This window comes from Malaclemys terrapin, chromosome 2 (genome assembly GCF_027887155.1).
Source record: "Malaclemys terrapin pileata isolate rMalTer1 chromosome 2, rMalTer1.hap1, whole genome shotgun sequence".
Classification (NCBI taxonomy): domain Eukaryota; kingdom Metazoa; phylum Chordata; order Testudines; family Emydidae; genus Malaclemys; species Malaclemys terrapin.
Window position 1 is genome coordinate 258,238,349 of NC_071506.1, and position 16,059 is coordinate 258,254,407.

Here is a 16,059-nt window from a genome sequence, read left to right on the forward strand (position 1 = left end):
TACTAGGAAGGTACCACTGTGGAGAGTTTACTTTCAAATTATTTTTTTTAAACTCATCTTGACTTAATACAGTGAAGTTAGAACCCTGTAAGGAATATGAAGGCTTTCATAAACATTCAGTTTGCAGCAAGCTAGGGTGTGAATCTGCCCCTCCCTAGCCTGCTGAGCACGAACTGTTCATGGGGACCCTGCTGATACACACTAACAATTCCTCTGTGTGTTCTGTTCTACCCTGCTTTGAAACAGCAGAAGAGCAAAGAATACTAACCCCTAGTGCAAGTCTTCAGGGTCTGTATGGACAGTTAGTGAACAGCAGGCTAGTGAGGGATAGACTCACACTCTAGCTTGCCGGAAACTAAATGTTCACGTAGACAAGCCGTAAGTAGCACAATTTTTTCCCTCCAATATGTATTACTTTGCATTTATCAACACTGAACTTCATCTGCTATTGTGATGCCCATTCATTTTGTTTGGTTAGCTCCCTCTGATGTTCTTCACATTCTTCTCTGAACTGACTAACCTAATCAACACTGTCATCTGCAAAATTTTGCTACCTCACTGCTCACCCCTCCATTCGATTGTTAATACATATATTAAACACTGCACTTAGTACAGAACCCGGAGATATCCTGCTGTTACCTTTTGCCACGATGAAAACTACTAATTTATTCCTTACTCTTTGTTTCCTGTCCCTTAGTCAGGTTTTGATCCATGACAATACTTTGCCTCTCATGCCAGGACAGCTTCATTAATTCAGTAGCTTCTAGTTAGCGATCTTATCCAAGGCTTTTCAAAAGCATAAATAAATTATGCCAGTTGGTTCTCCTTTATATTTTATATTATTGACACTTTCAGTGTATTCTAACAGATTTGAGAGTCATGATTTTTCTTTGCAGAAACCGCATTCTTTAGAACCTATCATATCATGATCTTTCTGGTGTTTTATTTTTCTGTTTTTAATTGTTTCAACAAATTTACCAAGTATAGATGTAAGGCTTACTAGTCTATAATTCTCTGCATAAAAGTAGATGATTTTTTAAAAAATTAAAATTGGATTTTTTTTTAATTTAAATCAAATAGAGGGGTTTAAAATTTATTTTGACATTATATCAACCTATGTTAATACCTAAACTTACTATAATTTATTAACATCATTTAATTATAAAAAATAAAATTAGGCAGTACATGTTTGCTGCTAAGTTTTAATGAAAATCAAACCACTGAGCTGGTAGAAGTCACTGGCTAAACACCTGGAACCAGAGTTTGTTGAAATGATAAACCAGCTTTTAACAGCAGCATCCTCTTCTGCAGGTGCAGAGAATATTTTCTTCATTTCAGTTTATTCAACTAATTCAGTTCAATTACTTGCTCCTTCAAAATTAAAAAAACAATTGGAAATTAAAAAAGCAGGAAGACTTGTTTTCCCTCTTCCAATTTATGAATAAAAACTAGGTGTGTCTAGTTCTAAACTAGCGACTAGTTCTATAAACTTGAAAGACATGGTGACCAAACAAACAAACAGCTCAATTCACTAATTACAGATCATATTTAATTTGTTAAATAAATCGGTTAATTTTAAATGCAAAACATGTTTTGATTAACTCACTTTTTTCTAATGTATCCAGCTCATTTAAGGTAGCTTTATTTAATCAATACAAAATTAAAAATGCTGTTTGTGCATTTTAATTGATTTTTAATTTCCATCCAAATAGAGCTTGACACAAATCAGAAGTAATAAAAAAAAAAAATCAATCTAGTAATAATTAAATCTAGTAATACCATAATTAAAGAGAATGTAAAAATTAAGAATCTGAATAAATGCAAATTATGTTTCATAATTGCTTAAATAAATATGTATAGTTATTGTGTATCCTCCTGGTTACCAAAAAGAAGCATTAAATTTAGTGTAAAGGCTATATTTAGCTGTAAAACAACATGATGTAATGGTTAAAAACCAACGAGAATCAATCTTTCTTTAGGTAAAGAATTAAAAAGTACAAATCCAAAACAAGATTAAAATCAAGGTTCCCTGCTTGCCAATTTAAGTCATGATTAAAATCAGTGGATTTAAATCAATCCACCATGCTTCAACCACTTCATACTTAAGCTCCATCAAATCTATTGGACGCATACCATTTGGGCCTGGTACCTCATTTTTATTATGAAAAAAGAGCAGTTATCTCCCTATGGTGATGACTGATGCAGAGAAATCATATAGTTTTTTATAAACCTCCTTAATTGGTCCCTTTATCCCTGGTGATCGAGCAGACTCACCAATTTAAACTAAACATTAGAAAAATGCCCTGATTTTGTGATATGTTGGACTGAATAATAGCCTCTCAAGGAAATTTGTGGAAGCATCATTTTTCAGTTATTTAAAATCAGACTGGACAAAGGCCCTGTATAATATACTAAAGAGAACAGGCCGGCATTTTGATATGACCTAACAAGTTTTCCCTCCTTATTCACCTACCAGTCAATTGTTATTTTAGGAAGATATCACAGTGATGAAAACACTCTTTTCCTGTCATTTCATTTAGTCCAAATGGCCATAAATTAGTTAAATAAATGCAGCATTTTCAAAATAAATTACTCCTGTTCTCAGAATGAAGGTTGGAGAAGGTCATAATATAGATAATCCCAGGTTAGAGTGCAGATTCTAGTGTGTACAATAATGCTCCACAGTCTGTTGGAATATAAATAGGTATGAAATGTTTTTATTTCCATGGTTTCATACCATAGGTAGTTATTTGAAGCCCTCCCAGACATCTTGAAAAGTACCATAATTAGATGTAATGGAATTTAGGCAGGAAGAAATCAAATTTAGTAAGCTATTTTACTGTGCAAATGTAAAAACTCAGAAAAACTATTAAAAATAAGACTCAGTGATCAGTTAGAAATAAAAACACAAACATAATTTTCACATAACTATTTACAAAAGAAATATCTCATTCTGAGTGACTTTAAAATGACTTTAAAATGGATCTGAAAATGTCAGCAATCAGGCAAGACAAAAAAGGATTAAGTCTTTTCTTTGCACTACAAATCTTAATAAAGATATCCCTAAAAATATGACAGGTTTCAGAGTAGCAGCCGTGTTAGTCTGTATCCACAAAAAGAACAGGAGTACTTGTGGCACCTTAGAGACTAACAAATTTATTAGAGCATAAGCTTTCGTGGACTACAGCCCACTTCTTCGGATGCATATAGAATGGAAAATATAGTGAGGAGATATATATACACACATACAGAGAGCATAAACAGGTGGGAGTTGTCTTACCAACTCTGAGAGGCTAATTAATTAAGAGAAAAAAAACTTTTGAAGTGATAATCAAGATAGCCCAGTACAGACAGTTTGATAAGAAGTGTGAGCATACTTACAAGGGGAGATAGATTCAATGTTTGTAATGGCTCAGCCATTCCCAGTCCTTATTCAAACCGGAGTTGATTGTGTCTAGTTTGCATATCAATTCCAGCTCAGCAGTTAGTGGTTTTGTTCAGTGATGTGTGGTTGCTGGTGAGTATTTGCTTTAGGTGGTCACATAAATACCACCCTCTGCCGGAAACCTACTGACCGCTACACTTACCTACATGCCTCCAGCTTCCATCCAGGACACACCACACGATCCATTGTCTACAGCCAAGCTCTAAGATATAACCGCATTTGCTCCAATCCCTCGGATAGAGACAAGCACCTACAAGATCTCTATCAAGCATTCTTAAAACTACAATACCCACCTGCTGAAGTGAAAAAACAGATTGACAGAGCCAGACGAGTACCCAGAAGTCACCTCCTACAAGACAGGCCCAACAAAGAAAATAACAGAACACCACTAGCTGTCACCTTCAGCCCCCAACTAAAACCTCTCCAGCGCATCATCAGAGATCTACAACCTATCCTGAAAGATGATCCTTTACTCTCACAGATCTTGGGAGACAGACCTGTCCTCGCTTACAGACAACCCCCCAACCTAAAGCAAATACTCACCAGCAACCACACATCACTGAACAAAACCACTAACCCAGGAACCTATCCTTGTAACAAACCCCGATGCCAACTCTGTCCACATATCTATTCAAGTGACATCATCATAGGACCTAATCACATCAGCCATACTATCAGGGGCTCGTTCACCTGCACATCTACCAATGTGATATATGCCATCATGTGCCAGCAATGCCCCTCTGCCATGTACATTGGCCAAACTGGACAGTCTCTACGCAAAAGAATTAATGGACACAAATCTGACATCAGGAATCAAAATACTCAAAAACCAGTGGGAGAACACTTTAACCTGTCTGGTCATTCAGTGACAGACCTGCGGGTGGCTATATTACAACAGAAAAACTTCAAAAACAGACTCCAACGAGAGACTGCTGAGCTGGAATTGATATGCAAACTAGACACAATCAACTCCGGTTTGAATAAGGACTGAGAATGGCTGAGCCATTACAAACATTGAATCTATCTCCCCTTGTAAGTATGCTCACACTTCTTATCAAACTGTCTGTACTGGGCTATCTTGATTATCACTTCAAAAGTTTTTTTTTCTCTTAATTAATTGGCCTCTCAGAGTTGGTAAGACAACTCCCACCTGTTTATGCTCTCTGTATGTGTGTATATATATCTCCTCAATATATGTTCCATTCTATATGCATCCGAAGAAGTGGGCTGTAGTCCACGAAAGCTTATGCTCTAATAAATTTGTTAGTCTCTAAGGTGCCACAAGTACTCCTGTTCTTCTTTTTTCTAAAAATATGAGTAAGCTACATATTATGCATATTTTATAAGAAAAGAACAGGATTTGAATCCTTATAAACCACTGTATCCAGAAAATTATTCGACTTCTAGTTTCCCTAATTATTATGGAAACAAACACCTGGTAGTAATTTCATAGTGTTCTAAAATGGTGCATATGGTCCTGTTTTCTCTACAAGCATATAGCCAATCAGGGTGAAATTTCAGTTCTTAGGCACTTTAAATTTTCTATGCAATTCTTATCTGGTTTCTCTTCATAACATTTTTAACAGAAATTACACTATTTGAAAATGGGCTCTGGCTGCTCATTTTCTTTGGCAGTCTTACATTTCTTTGCTGACAGATTTCTTTTAAAAAATGTCTATTTTTCAAAAATATTGGAAGAGAAGAGAATTATTAGTAGATCTGGGGCAGTGGGGATAGGCTTTTTGTTTTCTATAAAGGATTTAGGAGCATTTTTAGTTGCTACTGAAAGTTTACATACCCTGTACCCAAGCCTGATTGATAGGGAATAGGTGCACCGAAGATGGACTGAAAATCTTCTCCATCAGGATCTACACTTTTTTATCCAATTTTATACTACAATGGAAAAGGTTTCACATGCTGCCACAGGAGCTGCATTTCTGTCCGCAACAGAATTGCCTTCCCCATCAAACTGCTAACCCTAATTTAAACATTAAAACAAAACAAACAACTAGGAAATTAAGACACACCAAAAAAAAAAAAAAAAGTGCAGCAGTTAGGGTTCTCACACACACACACAATACCTGACACAAAAAGAAATGGAAAGCTAAGCTACCTAACAGTGCATAATCCTCTAATTCCCACACACCTTACCAATATCCGACTACTGTACACCAGAGACCATGCACTGCATCCTGAATTCTGCCCCACTAGGGGTGTGAGCCTTCCCTCATCCTCTAACTTCCCATGTGCACGTACGCACCCTTTGCCAAATTACCCTCTCAAAAACCAACTATCACACTTAACATCAGGTTTCAGAGTAGCAGCCGTGTTAGTCTGTATCCGCAAAAAGAACAGGAGTATTTGTGGCACCTTAGAGACTAACAAATTTATTAGAGCATAAGCTTTCGTGGGCTACTTCTTTGGATACATAGAATGGAACATATATTGAGGAGATATATATACACATACAGAGAGCATGAACAGGTGGGAGTTGTCTTACCAACTCTGAGAGGCCAACTAAGTAAGAGAAAAAAAACTTTTGAAGTGATAATCAAGATAGCCCAGTACAGATTTGATAAGAAGCAAGTGTGAGAAAACTTACATGGGGAGATAGATTCAATGTTTGTAGTGGCTCAGCCATTCCCAGTCTCTAGTCAAGCATAAGCTGATTGTATCTAGTTTGCGTATCAATTCAAGCTCCGCAGTTTCTCATTGGAGTCTGTTTTTGAAGCTTTTCTGTTGCAAAATTGCCACCCGCAGGTCTGTCACTTAACATCCACAACTATTAATGTTTGGGGGAAATAATTGGATAAAGGGGTCTGTGCGGAGTGTGATAGAAGGGAAGAGTTAAGGTTGCAGTATGTAGTCTCTGGTGTACCGTACCTGTGGTAATGGTAATAAGTGTGCCTGTGGGTAGAGAAAGGTATGTATTCTTAGGTAACCTTTGCATTTCCATGCTTTTGTGGGTTTGTACCAGATATATTGTGCATGTAGAAATCCTATTTCACAATTAAGTTTTTTGAGTATTAATTTACAAAAAGCTTCAGTTTAAATATAATATATGCTGCTTCTTTTCATTGTATTAAATTCAATACGTAGAATTAAATTGCTGGCACCACACAGCCTTTACCGTTAGTGGAAATGAGAAATTATAAGCAGATCACCTTTTTAGGGCAGCCTAACTGTGGATGAACAGCAAATCCATGCAGACTATATAAATAAGTCTACAAAGATGTGACACACTGTTGAAGCTATGACTAAGACAGCTTGGAACAGAAACATTCCTGAGGAAGTGCAGCCCTATGATGAATGTAGTTCTGGGCACAGATTCCTCATAAAGTTAACAACTAAAATGTCTTTTTCCATATATGGGAAGGCCAATGCCTCTCCTGAAACAAGTGGCCTACCCATCCTATACATACCAGTTCACTTCCTTTAACTGTATTGCTTGATAGTTTTTCCATCTGGGCTGTTAAATAAAACATTTCAACAAAGATTTGTATCTCTGATGATTATGGATCCAGACACTCCTAGCAAAGTCACAAGCACCCTCAAGCTCCAAGCGCCTCACAGCACTAAACCACACGATATTGTACCAGAATAGAATTGATTGCTACAGCAAATGCATGAGGACATTGTTTAGGTATTTTAAATAAACCACTTTTTTTTTTTTTTTTTTAAATCTGCTTTTTCTTAAAATGCTACTATGATTTTTTTTTATGATTTAACCATTTTAAGTTTAAAAAGACCAAACCTGCAAAAGGTTGAATCCTCACTGCTATTTACAGAAATTTTTCCAGCTATCAAATCATCCAGTTTCTTATAAAAACAGCTTAAACTATGTCCTCATGAGAACTTGATTTAAAATTAGGATTGCCAACTTTCTACTCCCACAAAACCCAACACCCTAGCCCTGCCTCTTCCCTGAAGCCCCGCCCTTCATTCACTACATTCCCCATCTCTAGTTGGCTTTCTCTTCCCCACCCTGACTCACTTTCACTGGGCTGGGGTAGGGGGTTGGGGTGCTGGAGAGGGCTCTGGCTCTAACTGGGGGTGCGGGCTCCAGGGTGGGACCAGAAATTAGGGGTTCAGGGAGTGGGAGGGGGCTCCAGGCTGGGGCCGGGGTTTGGGGTGCAGGAGGGGGTAAGGGCTCTGGCTGGGGGTGCAGGCTCTGGGGTGGGGCCGGGGATGAGGGGATTCAGGGTGCAGGAGGGGGCTCCAGGCTAGGGGGTTGGGCTGAGGGATTCAGAGTGCGGGAGGGGACTGTGAGTTGAAGCAGCGAGTTGGAGTGCAGGAAGGGGTGAGGGCTCCGGCTTGGGGTGCAGGCTCTCGAGTGGGGCCATATGGTATGGGAGGGGCCTTTGGGCTGGGACAAGGGGTTGGCGTGTGTGGGGGGGGGCGAGGGTTCTGGCTGGGGGTGCAGGCTCTGGGGTGGGGTCGGGGATGAGGGGTTTGGGGTGCAGGAGGTGGCTCTAGGTTTGGGGGAGGCTCAGGGCTGGGGAAGGGGGTTGGGGCTTGGGCTTACCTCAGGCAGCGGCACAGCAGGGCTAAGGCAGGCTAGCCCCCACCTGTCCTGGCTTCACGCTGCACCCCAGAAGCAGCCGGTAGGTCTGGCTGCTAGGCAGGGGGGCCAGGAGGCTCTGTGCTCCTATCTCGCCCGCAAGCATCATCCCTGCAGCTCCCATTGGCTGCAGTTCCCAGCCAATGGAAGTCCAGACCCAGTGCTCGGGATGGGGGCAGTGCGTGGAGCCCCTTGGTGCCCCCACCTAGGAGCAGGACCTGTCAGCAGCTTCTGGGGTGCAGTGCGCAGCCAGGACAAGTAGGGACTAGCCTGCTTTAGCCCCACAGCACCACCAACCAGGCTATTAATGGCCTGGTCGGCGGTGCTGACTGGAGCCGTCAGGGTCCTTTTTCAACCGGGCATTCTGGTCAAAAACTGGATGCCTGGCAACCCTACTTAAAATATTTCTGCACATTAACTACTGTCTAATGGTATTTTAGCAGAGTGTGTCTATGTACCTATTTTACAGAGGAAGGTTTGTATATAGCCTTGGGTCTTTGGATATGTGGCTTTCTGAGTTTCCTTGCTATTTGTATATATCTGTATTATGTTTACGTGGAAGGTTTTTTAAAATAAAATATAACAGAGAAAAAGTTTTGAGGCTACTACTTGTAATCACTCATAAGGAGTGTTCCAGTTGTCAGTGAACAAAAAGGATAAAGGCTCCTTTGTAATGTAAATATTTTTAAACTGAGAATGAAACATATGCATATTGTTTAATGTGCCAGTTCCTGTGACATTTAGGTGCCAAGGTTCTCCCTCAGGAAACCCCAGGCATCTTGAAACTTTTTTTCCCTTTACTACATAAACAGTTAGCTATCATCTATTAAATTAGTGGTAGCATAAATGTGCTTGATATAGAGGATAAGAGTAATGGAAATATGAACCTTTCCAAGCCACCTCATCCCTTCTCATATGTTCAGCTTGTTGGAAGTATTGTAGTCTAAACACATATAAAGTTTGTTTTACACAATGTATATGTGATACAGTATACAACCTGCCTGGGGTGTGGATCAGGAAGCTTCAGGATTCTGGGAGGCAAAGGTTAATGGGCAGACACCAGAAGCAGGTGGAGCCCATTAACTTCCCAGGGCAGAGACCAGAAGCAGGTGGAGCCCATTAAGTTAGTTGCGGACACCACTAGAAAAGCTGAACAACTACAGGGAGTGAAGTTGGCTATCCACCTTCAAAGAGGATCCAGCTAAAATGAGTGAATTTGTTTTGAAGCCTGGTTTAAAGGTAATTTGGTATTTCTGTTTATCTTTCTGAAACAAAGAGAAAACTAGAGATTTTTGTTTACTAAACACTGAGACAGGGAAATTTGGAACTGGGTGCAGGACAATCCCTAGAAGAGAATTTTTGTTTTATTGATTTATATTCCTGAGGGTTTATTTAGTTATTTATTTTGAGGTGGTGGGAGAGGTGTTCAAGACCTTTTGCCCATCCTAAGTACAACACTGTTGCAATTTACTCTACCCTCAATACTGAGTATCCTTAAGTTACGTGAGTTCTGTAAGCAACAACTTTTTATGTTCTATAGCAGCACTAGACCACCAACTAATAGATTTCTGGTATTCTACAAACTGTCCCCCCTCCCTTTCTTACACCTTCCACCCAAATGGGTTCTGAAGATCCTACTAGGGAAGCACTATGTCCATAACTCTGAATCTTAATCAGAAGCACTGATCATTAGATGTGATAATCTGTGCTTCTGAACAGTCAGTGAGATTGTCAGTTCTATCATGTATTGCTATAAAATATAAGTAATGTGGGGAGTAAAGTTTTTAAAAGTGCTTGAGTGATTTAGTCTCACTGAAAATCAATGGAACTAAAGAACCTAATGGGACTAAGGGGCTTTCTAAATCTTGATTCCCAGGTGTCACAATTCCCAAATGTCATAATTGAAGATTCATATATAAACAAATATCAGTCTATAACATCACCAGACTCAGACCAGGGCTCAATAAAACTGAATTGCAACTACTCATAAATAAAGTCTCTAGAGTATTGCTTTTTATATGTAGGATATAGTTCAGAGATGAGCAAACTGCAGGCCACATTGGCCCATGGGACCATCCTGCCCGGTCCTTGAGCTCCTGGCTGGGGAGGCTAGCCCCCTGCCCCTCCCTTTCTGTCCTCCCTCCCCCACAGCCGCACAGGCAGCACTCTGGGCAGCAGGGCTGCGCGCACCTGCAGGGCAGCGCGGCAGCATGTCTGGCTCCGGCCAGGCAGCGAGGCTGCCAGACATGCTGCTCTGAGCGGCACGGTCAGGGGCCCGGGGGGTTGGATAAGGGGCGAGGGGTCCCGGGGGCAGTCAGGGGACAGGAAGCTGGGGGCGGTTGGATGGGGCAGAGGTTTTGGGATGGGGAAGGGGGGAGGGAGGGTAGAATAAATGTGGGAGTCCCAGGGGGCCTGTCAGGGGTATGGATAGGGGTCAGGAGATGGATAGGCACGGGGTCCCTGGGGACCTGTCAGGGGGCAGGGGTGTGGATAGGGGTCGGGGCAGTCATGGGACTGGGAGCAGAGGAGTTGGATAGGGGGTGGGGTCCTGGGGGGCGGTTAAGGGACAAGGAGCAGGGAGTGTTGGATGGGTCAGGGGTTTTGAGGGAGGCAGTCAGGTGGCGGGCAGTGGGAGGGGGGCGTATAGGAGGTGGGGACCAGGCTGTTTGGGGAGGCACAGCCTTCCCTACCCAGCCCTCCATACAGTTTTGCAACCCCAATGTGGCCCTTGGGCCAAAAAGTTTGCCCACCCCTGATATAGTTGGTTCAGAATAGAACAGCTCATGTTACAGGCTACAATGTCTTGATTATCAGACTCCTGTTAAAGTCTCTGTAGGCTTGCGGTCATTGATTTCAAAGTAGTTCTATCCATATTCAAGATTCTTGAATGGATATGGTATAGTCAGTCTTTCCAGCTGAATATTGTGGTCAGAATTAATTTGTTTTGCTTTAGTTGTAAGCTTAGCTTCACGGCACTTTGTTTCTATGTATTTCCAAATATCCCTCACCCACACCCACCTACTCTTCCCCCCACCTCCCCAAACTATGAAATTCACAGACTAATGTAGGGGTCAGCAACCTTTCAGAAGTGGTGTGCCGAGTCTTCATTTATTCACTGTAATTTAATGTATTACTGGCCCGCGAAACATTTTAACAAGGTTTCTTTCTCTAAGTCTATAATATATAACTAAACTATTGTTGTATGTAAAGTAAGTAAGGTTTTTAAAATGTTTAAGAAGCTTCATTTAAAATGCAGAGCCCCCCAGACGGGTGGCCAGGACCTGGGCAGTGAGAGTGCCACTGAAAATCAGCTCGCGTGCTGCCTTTAGCACATCTGCGATAGGTTGCCTACCCCTGGACTAATGGAATTGAAGATGCTAAACTTCACCTAATTCAGAGTCCAAAGAAATTCACATAATTCAAAAGCTATAACTACTAGTCAGCTTTGAAGGACATACATATCCATGATTGTCATGATTGCAGCTGGAAGTGTCCTAAATAGATCCCTTATGTTGACAGAAATCATGTGTGCTATGAGATACTTCATATTAGAAGAAATTAACTTAACATAGGTACATGACAGGCAGAAAGAAGGAGTGCAAGAGAAGCAGAAAGAAGTAGGGAGGACAGAGTGACAGGAAAGGAGGGCATAGAAAATGTTGAGAACAAAATTAGCATAGTATGAAAGATGAGAAACCCAAACAGGGTGGGAGAAGGGCAGAAATAGAATGAGCAAGGGAAAAGACTTCAAATGGGCCACACACAAGCTTGGGAACAACAGTCCTTTGAAGGAACCAGGCTGCAAGGGACAATGTGGGGACACTGCAACTGGCAGAGGCCTGTTTCTTTGTTATGAGCCCAGTGAACAATGGCTGCATCCCAGTATATGCCCCATCATTCAGTGCACTGGAATGGCCTCCTAGAAGGAGCAATGCGGTTTACACTGTTCCTATTTCAAGACCTTAAACCTTTTTTCTGCCTTTAATGGTTGCACAGTGCCCAGCACAACGGGAGATGGTTCATTACTTGGGCTCTTAAGGGCTACTAGAATACTAGTAATTTAATTTAATATACTTATGCAGATTCTATTATGTTAAGTGGTTTTTGAAGTTTTAACCAGGTTTATACAGTTTAGTTTTGTCCTAATGTGGACAGGGCCTTATTTATACTATACTTTCTTCATACTGCTTTGTTTAAATGTGCGTTCAAGCCAAGATTCCATGGTTTAAGACAGAGGTGGGAAAACTACAGCCTGCGGGCCACATCCGGCCTGCGGGACCGTCCTTCCCGGGCCCCGAGCCCCAGGCCAGGGAGGCTAGCCCCTGGCCCCTCCCATTCTGTCCCCTCTCCCCCGCAGCCTCAGCTCACCCCGCCACCAGCACAATGCTCTGGGCGGCAGGGCTGTGAGCTCTTGGGGCAGTGCAGCTGCAGTGCCCGGCCTGACCCAGTGCTTTCTGCTGCATGGTAGTGGTGGTGGCGTGGCTGTAGCGCCACCAGTCACCGGTGTTCCAGGCAGCGTGGTAAGGGGGCAGGGCTGTGGATAGGGGTCGGGGTGGAACAAGGGGGTGGATGGGGTGGCAGGGGGCAGTCAGGGGACAGGGAGAAGGGGTGGTTGGATGGGGCAGGGATCCGGGGGGAGGGGGGGGGCGGCAGGGAGAGCGGCCATCAGGAATGAGAGGAGGGGTTAGATGGGGCAGCGGGGGTCCGGGGACAGGGGTGTGTGGAAGGGGCAGGGGTTCCAGAGGGGCCGTCAGGGAACAGGGGGAGTTGGATGGGGCAGGAGTCGAGACAGGAGGTGGGGGCAGAGCCAGGACCCCTCCCCTAACCGGCCCTCCATACAATTTACGAAACTCGATGTAGCCTTCAGGCCAAAAAGTTTGCCCGCCTCTGGTTTAAGAAGTTATTCTGGCAAACATATCAATGTTAGAAAGGGAAGTACTGCTTATAGACATGGGGGATTTTTACAGCTTATAAGTTATGCATAAACACCACACAAAGGAAATGAATTAGAACTGAATTGAGACTTAATTCCTGGTGCGATTGTTAATACTTTATTTCTAGGGCTGTCAAGCAATTAAAAAAAATGAATCGCAATTAATCACGCTGTTAAACAACAGAATACCATTTATATAAATATTTTTGGACGTTAACCTCATTTTCAAATATATTGATTTCAATTACAACACAGAATACAAGTGTACAGTGCTCACTTTATATTTATTATAAATATTTGCACTGGAAAAATAAAAGAAATAGTATTTTTCAATTCACCTAACGCAAGTACTGTAGTGCAATCTCTTTATCGTGAAAGTTGAACTTACAAATGTAGAGTCATGTACAAAAAAAGAACTGCATTCAAAAATAAAACAATGTAAAACTTTAGCACCTACAAGTCCACTCAGTCTTATTTCTTGTTCAGCCAATTGCTCAAACAAGTTTGTTTACATTTGCAGGAGATAATGCTGTCTGCTTCTTGTTTACAATGTCACCTGAAAGTGAGAACAGACGTTCGCATTGCAATGTATTTATGCACCAGATATGCTAAACGTTCATATGCCCCTTCATGCTTTGGCCACCATTCCAGAGGACATGCTTCCATGCTGATGATGCTCATTAAAAAAATGTGTTAATTAAATTTTTGATTGAACTCCTTGGGGGAGAATTGTATGTCCCCTGCTCTGTATTTTACCCGCATTCTGCCGTATATTTCATGTTATAGCAGACTCGGCTGATGACCCAGCACATGTTCGTTTTAAGAACACTTACTGCAGATTTGACAAAGCGCAAAGAAGGTACCAATGTGAGATTTCTAAAGATACCTACAGCACTTGACTGAAGATTTAAGAATCTGAAGCGCCTTTCAAAATCTGAGAGGGACAGGATTTGGAGCATGCTTTCAGAAGTCTTAAAAGAGCAACACTCCAATGTGGAAACTACAGAACTTGAACCACCAAAAAATAAAATCAACCTTCTGCTGGTGACATCTGACTCAGATGATGAAAATGAACGTGCATTGGTCTGCACTGCTTTGGATTGTTGTTGAGCAGAACACATCATCAGCATGGACGCACGTCCTCCGGAATGGTGGTTGAAACATGAAGGGACATATGAATCTTTAGTGCATCTGGCACGTAAATATCTTGCGACGCCGGCTACAACAGGGCCATGCAAACAAACGCAGAGGTCACCAGTTATATCTAATTAAAATGCTAGTGATACAAATTCATGTATTATTTTACTTGTGGTTTATGCCTAATCTCAACTGCAGCATCTGCATCCTTTGCTGCAAAAACTGCTTTGGAACTTCACAAATGCAAGTCCTTGCTATCCTAGAACTCAGATGACTTATCCAACCACTATATTAGAGAGAAAACAAGAGAAAGAAGTTCACTTCCATTATCTTCCATCTTGTGTTATTCTGCAATCTCCTTGGGGCTGGGATTATTACAAGAATAATGTCAGTCCTTATGTGATGCATGGCTAGAAAGGGTTAAACATCCTGCAAAATAAATAACCCACAGAAGACATGTGGGGAGATAATGTTTGTGTTTTTGTGTATTTATATATGTATGAGTAGGGTCTACAATGTAATCAACAGTCCCTGTTTATGCTGTATTCTGATATCATTTAAATGAATTGTAAACACGGGATATCTTGGTATTCATCTCTTTGAAATGTATTGTGAATGGTGGAGGAAAAAGCAAATGGACTTATGTTAATTCGTATAGCTAAGTACAGGTGATGGACCTTCTTCAAAGTCATCTGAATTACCTTTTGTTCCTTGAGGAAATCCCAACTTGTCAAAGAGGACATGAAATTATATAAAAGAGCCTTGGGGACTGATTCGGTCATCTCAGATCTGCTTAGGCTTCATCAGGGGAAGTTTGAGTCGCAAGACTGAGGTCCCAGTTATGCTGGTACACCCTGAATATGAGATTTGGACATTGGACTATGACCTATGAACTATTTCTGAAAGAACTCTTTGCAACTACAAAGCTCACCATCTCTGCTGTGAATCTGAACCTCAATGAATTGAACCCATATCTATATGTATATTGATCTTTTAAGCATACTCTTTTTTTTAATAAATTTTAGTTAATAAGAATTGGCCTAGCGTGTATTTGGGTAAGATCTGGAATATTCAATAACCTGGGAGGTAATGTGTCTGATCCTTTGGGATTGGTGGAACCTTTTCTTTTATACGATGAAATAAGATTTTCAGAAATCATCATATTTGACGTGGGTACCTAAATAGAAGCTGGAGGCTGGATCATTTTAAGGGAACTGTGTTGTTTGGACTTCTAAGTAACCAGTAAGATAATAAAGAAGCTGTTTTATGCTGTCTTAGATATACTAAGTATTGGAATATCCACCAGCTTTTTAGGATTTGGCCCCCCATTCTTTGCAGTTCACCCTAATTGAGTGACCATAGCTGGACCCCCTATTACACCGGTCACAGTGGCGTAGTCGTGGTTGGATACACATTACCACAGGTTAGTTGGGTTTTTGGATCAGAACCACATGCTTGTCAAAATTTAATTTTGATATTGCAGAGTTTAAGGGTTAAAAACAGTTACAGTGAGTGACCCATGATCAAGATCCTGACAGAAAAAACCCTCGAAGAATTGTGCTCACAGAAGGGGTGGTCTTTTAAGAAAAAGGCCCAAGAGTAGGAACTGAAAAACATCTGTTCATTGCCAGTGATAAGGAAGCAAACCTAGTGAAAATGCTTGCAGTGAGAAACCAGCAGCTAGAACTTGAATAAGAGCAAAAAATAGTTGATAAGGAAGGAGAAGTTGCTGAAAGAGAGTGCCTGTGTTTTGAACATGAACAAAGAATGGCATATATTCAATTGCAGGAACTAGAAGCTAAGGCAAAAGTGGACAACTCAAGAGAATAAAGGAACAGGAACTGTATCTTCCTGAAAAGCCAGCTCCTCTCAACAACAGAGATGGGGATAGAAATCTATCCAGTTTGTAACGATGTTGGTATGTTGTTTGACTAAGCGGTTGTCTGTGTGTAACCAAATTCACCCCAACACTGCCACCTTTTA

The 16,059-nt window shown here is 41.4% G+C and overlaps 1 protein-coding gene across 2 annotated transcripts in view; it reads right to left on the bottom strand.

The window, feature by feature from the left end:
- ITGB1 (integrin subunit beta 1) overlaps positions 1-16,059 on the bottom strand; it is an 81,437-nt gene that overhangs the window by 46,354 nt on the left and 19,024 nt on the right. The gene's annotated exons all lie outside the window — the stretch shown is intronic.